Below are 8,835 nucleotides of genomic sequence, written 5' to 3'. Positions count from 1 at the left end.
CATTAATTTCTCTGTAACTACGGTGGCTGAGAGAGCTCAACGTGCTGCAAAAAAATAAAATAAAAAAAATAACATGCAAATAGAAAAAACACATGTGCTGCAAATTCTCACAACACAACTAAATACAGAAATGCGCTGCAAGTACTCACAAAACAAACAAAGACACACACTTCTCTTGAACATTTACGATGTGGTCTGTGGATATTTGCAGTGCGTTTCTGTTTTTGTTTGTTTGTTTTTTATTTGCAGCGCGTTTCTTTGTTTGTGTTGTGAGAATGTACAGCGCGTTTCTGTATTTGGCTGTGTTGTGAGACACAGCCCTGAATGTCAGCGGAGACCAGGACAACTAGATGAGCCCCAAAAACAGATCCCCAGTGAAGGCTGTAGCATTTGGACCAATCAGACACACAACTATTTATTATATTTAACAAATAATATCTACATCCCCCTCACCTAACCAAAGGGCCAACTATGAGGGTCTATGGGCCCTTCCCCCGAAATGCAACTAACACCTCAAAAGGGCAGAACAGGCCTCTGGTTCCATGGCAACCAAAGACAAACCATCTGATAACACTGGTTTTATTGCTCAAAGAAATGTGGGCAGAGCAACTCCTAAGGAAAGACACATAATGCCCATAAAAATGGACTCTTCTAATTAATTCATAGAAAATCCTTTCTTTGAATGAACACACATATCCCCCAGGTCATTGTGCATGATTACTACCTTCTTGTATATGGTTTTGTGTATTGTATATGTTTTATCCATGCTTATGATAGATCACTAGTTAAAATAACCTGATATATACCATGTTTTTTTTATCTATGAGTTTGTATTTTCATCATCTAAATGAGAGTGTATATTATATGTTGATACATATGCAGCACATTAGTATTATAAGAATCTTGAATATTCTTCTCTTGAACACCCAATCGAGTTTCATATACAAAACACCATGCTAGAGACAAAGTGTCGTAAAATTTCCCTCCAAAGTTAGCATTCCTCATTGGCTAACTCAAATCCCAGAGGAGTGACCTCGATAGAAGGTAAAGACCTCACAACATCAGACCTGTCTTTCCATTCATCAAGATCCTCTGACTCAAAATGGTTGTTCTCATCACCTAATTTCTGCCAAACTATTGGAGCCCCAAAGTGTATCAGGATTCTCTTTCAAACAGTCGAGACGTGCAAGTATCAAATTAGTCTAATTAATTGATACATGTATCATTTGCACCTTTTACAAAGGTCAAGTCAAGTCAAGTCAAGTCACTTTATTGTCACATCACCACAGCACATGTGCCTTGGTGAGTGAAATTCTTGGGAGCGTGCACCAGAAATTGCAGAAAAACAGTTAACATATAACCATACAGACTTCAACAGGTGAAAATATGCAATATGCACATACATATAGTCAGTACACACAGATGTACTATTGGACATACTTACAGTTAGCACTACACATTTTACGCAATATGTACATACATACAGTTAGCACTACACATTATACACTATACACAGAATGTACACATTCTAAATTATGTAGACATATATACGCATGAAAATATGCTAAGTGTACGGGGGCTGGATACAGAAATGTTATGGATGTGCATTGGATGGAATCCAGTGGTAGCAGGTAGATTATTGTGTTAAATAGTTCGGTGTTGAACTGTCAAAGTTAAAGTGCAGTGTGTGGCATACCATATTGTGGAGTATGCTGTAGGGTGTATTAGTTCAGACTGTTCATAAGTCGGATAGCCTGAGGGAAAAAAAGCTATCCCTCAGTCGGCTAGTGCGGGATCGGATGCTGCGGAGACGTCTTCCTGAGGGCAGCAGAGAGAGCAGTCTGTGGGAAGGATGGCTGGAGTCACTGATGATCCTCCAGGATTTCCTTATACACCGCCTGGTGTAGATGTCCTGGAGGGAGGGAAGCTCACCTCCAACAATGTGGCTGGCAGTTCGCACGACCCTTTTCAGAGCTTTGCGGTTGCCAGCGGTGCTGTTTCCAAACCAGGCAGTGATGCAGCCCGTCAGGATGCTCTCTATAGTGCAGGTGTAGAACGAGTCTGAGGATGCTGGGGCTCATTCCAAACTTCCTCAGCCGTCTCAGGAAGAAGAGGCGCTGATGTGCCTTCTTCAGCACTGCATCAGTGTGTGTAGACCAGGTGAGATCCTCACTGATGTTAACACCGAGGAACTTGAAGCTGCTTACCCGCTCCACAGGTGTCTTGTCGATGGTGATGGGTGTGTGTTCTCTGCTCTGTCTCCTGAAATCCACCACCAGCTCCTTGGTCTTGTCGATGTTGAGTGAGAGGTGGTTGTCCTGACACCATTTAGTCAGGGTGCTCACCTCCTCTCTGTAGGCCGTCTCATCGTTGTCGGTGATCAGGCCTATCACCGTTGTGTCATCAGCGAATTTGATGATGACGTTGGAGCTGTGTGTGGCTGTACAGTCATGTGTGTACAGGGAGTACAGGAGCGGGCTGAGGACACAGCCCTGAGGAGCACCAGTGTTGAGGGTCAGCGGGGATGAAGTGTTTTTGCCCCATTCTGACCACCTGGCTTCTGCCTGTTAGGAAGTCCAGGACCCAGCTGCACAGAGATCTGTTTAGTCCCAGAGTCTGGAGCTTCGCAACAAGTGTGGCAGGCACTGTGGTAAGTTAAATGCTGAGCTGTAGTCCACAAACAGCATTCTCACATAGGTGTTCTTATTTTCCAGGTGGGAGAGAGCAGTGTGTAGAGTGAAAGCAATAGCATCGTCTGTAGAACGGTTGCTACGATATGCAAATTGTGTTGGATATGCAGGTGTGTTGGAACTACGAAACTTACTTGTATCACACTTGAGGTTGTTCATTGTTCGCTCATAACTGGAGTCCCTAATCATGCAGATTTTTGCTACATGCTCTGAGTAGTATTGTACAGTAAGAAAGTTATTTTTCCTTAACCAGGAAATTAAAGTTTTTAGAATTGACAGACAGTTGACACTGGGATGTCAAGTAAATAATTACAGCAGATCTACTTAATTATTTTTACTTAATTATAACTATAATAAAATAAGAATTAATTGATTATTTATATTTCCCCTTTGAGCTGATTTGCAACAAGCAATGGCGTAGGAACCGGGTTGGGGGGGGGTGGTCCCTGTGGGGGAGTCAAGTGTCCCCTCCAATATCGGAGAAAATATCGTCCCCCCAAAAAATTATACCGCGGTGGAGAAAAATATTTGATTTTGAAATCTTTAACTCGCATGCTTTTATTTTGAAAGCACAACACAGCATCTTGTCACCGGCCCACCCCCTCAACGGCTCAGGCTGTTTGAAAAGCGGGAGTTTTGCAGCTGGCGAGTGGCGACATAGATGTTAAAATGAAAAGACACCAGCAGCTCAGTTTAAGTGATTTCTTTATCATGGGGAAGAAAAGAAAAAAAGGAAATGTGAGTTGGTAATAATTTTGTCCTGCAGGATAATTATATATTCTGTTGAATGTTAGACTTATTGATGTTAAGCTGATGTTGTGATTCGACATCTAACTAGTACACTCTTGCTAGGTAAACATTGTTACTAATAACGTTACTAGCCAACGTTGGCTGGCAAAAAAAATGGCGGACTTTCCAGTAACGTAATGGACAAAAGAGATTTGACACTAAAAACAGTATTTAAGAGGATTGTACAAGGCTCGAAATTGCGACGAGCGAGCGCTGTCTTGCTCTCTCTCCCTCGCGCATATTAATCAAAATCAATTGACATGATTGTAAAAGGTCGGAAGACCTTGGTTTCACGTGGAGCATTTGTATATTTTTTTCTCCTGAATTACCGCGGGGTGTTACAATTGTGCAAAAAACGTTACCTTATCTTCTCTGAAAAGCGTTCCGCACATTCAGCTGACATGAATTATAATTTCAATAAACAAAAAAACCTATCCAGTGATGAAATGTTTTCTGTGTTGACACAAATCTTGTGCGATTTCCTAAACTGCTGGGATAGTCACACAACGCGTGCCGTAGTCCGCTAATGACACGTTTCGCTAACTAATGACTCATTTGAACCAATTCACTTTAATGAATGGTTAAAACAACTGATCTGTCCAACAGTGAACTCACGAGAATCGGTGAATAAAAAATCTGTAACACTTTTTTACAATAATGTTCCATTTATTAATCTCTAGTTAACTACATTAGTTAACATTTTCTATTAATAAACTGCACTTCTACAGCATTGTAAGTGTTAATTTCAATATTTAGGCTACTAATAGCCTATATTATTGAAATCAAACGTTGTATTTGTTAACATAGTTAATAAACTGTGAAGTACAGTAGGTAGACATCCAAAATGGGTAATACCGCTGCGCGTACCGACACCGCAGGGCCGCGGCGTTAACTGCAAATCAGTCACGTGTTAAAATCATTCGCGAAACTACAGCCAGGTGGCGCAAAGGGACGGATTGCGAACTGAATGTAATTGTAAAATGAAAGGAAGACGTTAAACAACAATAACATTATAATATACATTATAACATCCTTAAAAGCCATTAAAAAATAGGATAGTCTTAGGCTACAGTCTACTCATCAAAAAATTAAAGAAAGGCCTATATACATACGGATTAAAATTTTTCATTTCGGTTCATTCTTGGTTAAAAAAAATAATAATAATAATCTTCAGGTTCCATTTGCAGAGCGAAATGAGAACGGTCCAGCATTTACAAATAATTCTTATTAACTCTGTTATTATTCTTGATTTTTCAAACTGCTAACACTTTGCATTTTTGTATTATGCCTTTACTGTGTGACCAATAATTGTGAATTGTGACTTTGATCGCTTGTGCCTCACGCGCACACATTGGAAACAGCAGTCGTTCACCGAGCCATGCGGCGGGAGCAGCGGGCCACTTTGGCATAATTTTGCTAATTATGATTTTTTTCCCGTCGATACTGAAACACGTGTGAAATCCAAAGCCTATTTTACCTCATGAAAAATAGTTTAGATTCAAATGGGCAACATGTTTGGATTTGTCCCGAATGAGAGAGATAAGCCCAACCTTACATTATGTATCGCTTTAAATTATTTTAATTATTATTTTTGTTGTTGTTTATAAGACTATATTATTATATAGCCTGCTGCAATTATATTTATCCATTAGAATTATATATTTGTAATTCTTGTTCTGTTCTGATAAAATTTTTTACATTTAAAGGATTTGTTGTAAAGTGAAGGGAACTAAAAATGTCCTGTTGGTACATTAGCCTACATCATTATTAGGCCTGCCGTTATTATTTCTAACTCTCACAAATGTAATTTATTTTTTAACGTGTTTTCGTGTATGTTTTTTTTCCAGCTTTATTTTTCCATTGCATCTAAAAATTACTTTGTGCATCACATTCACTTCGTGAACAAAACAAATATAACTTCAGATCCGCCTCTCCCGTTGCTCAGCTGTGGACGATTTCAAAATGTTTGATATAAAGGTTGCTGTCACATTTTATACAGGAATTGTTCATTTAAAAAAAAAATATATATATATTGTTAGTTTTATGCTAACATGCAATCAAATCTTCGGATACTATACAAGATACAAGTTAATTTAGACTATTTAACATGCACTGTGACATTTTACCGTTTCAACTTATAAACTCCTTGAGATTTTAAAGTCAGTTTAATAGTATTGAAATTCAAGTTGAATCTAGTATAAAAAAGGTTTTAATTGCTTAAATTATTTCTATGAATTAATGCTGCTGTGAGTGCAGGCATGTTTCAACCCAGTATCATGACAACACACCGTTCCTCACAGCCAAAAAACAGACCGAGTTCAGTTCAGCTGGAGGGGGCTGGGGGGTAGTTCTGTATAGCTTGTGGGGGTCGAGATAAAGGTGTGAATCTCTTGCTCTTTCATATGGACAGTCTTATGAGGGTTTCAAACTTGCAGAACAGGTTTTAGAACAACTTTAAAGAAAGGTTTGATCCACTTCAAATGTTGACTACTGTATGCCGCAATAAAGTTTATTATTTATTATAACTTAATTTCAGAGGAAGTTGCCTTAACTTAAAAAAAAAAAAAAAAAAAAAAAACGTTTGCATTAGGGCTGGGCGATAGGCCCATGGCCTAAAAAAAATCCCCGATTTTTTTCACAAAAATTTTTTAAATCGATTTGTTTTTTTTTTTTGCCTCCCTACTTAAAATCAATATTCAAATGACAAAGAAAATGTTCAAAACAAGTTTTAATATAACAATATATTATTTTTTAATACTAGCCCATCATGCATCTAACCATCCACTCGGCGTTAAGAGCTGTTCAGATTAAAACTGCCAGCTCCGCAGTGAGTCAGTGTCATGGACAGAAGACAGACCAATGTGAGCCGGCAGCAGAGAGTATGTGAGAGTGGAGCAGCACTAATTTCCCTCCGCGCTAATAATAATAATCACTCCGATCCGCGTTCTTTGATACCAGAAACACTGCTCCGCCTTCACTCCGTGGCTATAGTTGAAATGTTATGTTCATAATAGCTTATAAAAATAAAATAAAAATAAATAAATAAATTAATTAATTAAATTACAGGAGAGTTTCAATGGGGATTAGGCTATTGTGTGCAAACTTTTTGTCCTACCAAACGCCAAATTAATAAAATTGTCAGCATTAAAAGGAATAATTGCTGCTTTCTGCTGTGCAAATTTTGTTTGTGATGAAAATAACAGTTTACATTTTCGTCAGTTATTTTATCTACAGATCGATGCATATTTGTTACAGATTTCTGCTCATTCAAAATCAGATACAGATGAAGTAGCCTACTGTAAGATTACATTTGTTTGAATGCATTATTGCGACAGCGATTACGTGTGAATGTGCTGTATCTGTTTAAATCATGCTTTAACCCGAAAATAATCAGTAAAAGGAAGACAAACTCCTTGAGATAGCCTGTAACATCCCGCTCGACTATTGTCGTCATTATAATCTTCTGATCGGAGAGATTATGTGTATCAAGATATATAGCTAAATATGTTTTTCATGTGAATTCTTGCTAAATATGCAGTTATAGTACGGGCTGTTGGCATGAATTGTATTCGTGATGGAGCGGTGCTGGAGCGAGTGAAAACCACGAAAAACCCACTCCTAAAAAAACCCAAAATCACTCCACTCAAATCAAATACTCTCCTTCCACAAAATCTACTCGGCAGCGTGTCTCATACGCGCGGGGGAGGGTTGAGCCCAATCATTCTCAAAACATAAAATATTTATTTTATTCCAATTTTCGTTTTTGTGTTTCAAAGGAAAAATCAGTGTTAAGGCATCTCTCCATTACAGACGTTCTGAAAGAAGAATTTATGCAAACCCGTATAAAATGCTTTAAAAACTTTAACAGAGATGTCTAGAGGGTATTTAATAGGTCTGCCTCCCATGTAAGATTTTTCTAGTTACTAGTCGTTCATTTGTCATTATTCAACTAATCGCAAATTTATATTAAATTTACAACTATAATCCAGCCTTTATATATTCCACGCTCAAGAACATGCATTAAGTTTGTCACAAAGCACAGGCAGAAGTAGCCTAATAATTATGAAAAAGGAGACATTTTAATTATTTATTAATAAACAAATGTTTTCTTGTCGGCTGCAATATGAAATTCACAGTGCTGACTCTCTCCACATGGATGCGCCTTTAAAGAGAAATACAACCTTCACAGATTACATAATGCTTTCGTTTTGAATTGATTCGTTTAAAAGACATTTCAAGCTTTCTGTAGATATATTTCTCATGTATGTGAGGCACCCCAATTTTCAGTTATTTCAGGGCGCCTCCCTGTCATGCATGCGCATGAATAATTTTTGCACAAACACTTGAATATGAATAATAATTCACATTTTGCATATGCATTACAAAGTCAATATTTTTTTTTACATGCAATTATCCAAAATAAAACCAAATAAGATTTGTAATGAAGATAAAATATGTAGACAAATAAGAATAAATGCTGCACATGCACTCAGCATCATGCGCAGAGCAAATCTTGCACTGATATTTTACGGAATATTATACAAACCTGCATTTAAAATGCGGCTGCAATTTATTTATTTATTTTATTTATTTATTTATTTTTACTTTACTTAAATTATATGAAAGCAAGTAAAGAAGACTCCATTTAAAATCACTGAAGTTGTCAATTAATGAAGCTCTCTTTTTTTTACATCATGTGCACTTTGTTGATAAGTGAGGACGTTTTATTAATCCATCCATTCTTTAGAGTTTCAATGATTTATTTAAATCGTGCAGGTTTAATTTATTTGTTTCTTGTTTTAATTAGGCCTAAATAATGGGAGCGAAATTATACAGTGCCTCAAGTTTTACTAAAATAAAGAAAATAATTTATAAAACACGCAAGCCTAGCTCACAATAGGCTACCACTTTTAATGCTCCGATGCAAAGTGAACCACATTTTCTTTTAATAATATAACACATAATTCATATTATATAAAATAATACTGCACACTATTTAAATGTGTCTAATCTAAAATATGGTGCAGAGAAAATATAAGCACAGGCTCATAGGCTTGACATTTATCCTGCTTGAATTCGTTCTATGCACATATCTTCATAAGAACTAAACTTTCATCTGTGAATATTAAATATTTTTTCTTTCATTTTCCCCGACTGCAGTCAAATATAACACTTCGGTGAGGCAAAGCTGACGTCTATTTGCGAAAATGTGCTTTGATGTGCTTGTTTAAAAAAATTGTGATTAAAGCGCCACTCAGCGGTCAAAAGCTGCAAATGCACTTTGCAGACGCCGCTGCGGCGGTACGAGCGGCGGTAGAACCAACGTTTTGGATGGCCACCTACTGTAACATGAACA

This window comes from Cyprinus carpio, chromosome A18 (assembly GCF_018340385.1).
Source record: "Cyprinus carpio isolate SPL01 chromosome A18, ASM1834038v1, whole genome shotgun sequence".
In the NCBI taxonomy this organism is placed as follows: Eukaryota; Metazoa; Chordata; class Actinopteri; order Cypriniformes; family Cyprinidae; genus Cyprinus; species Cyprinus carpio.
The sequence above is the reverse complement of the archived record's forward strand: the minus strand, read 5'-3'. Positions refer to the sequence as shown.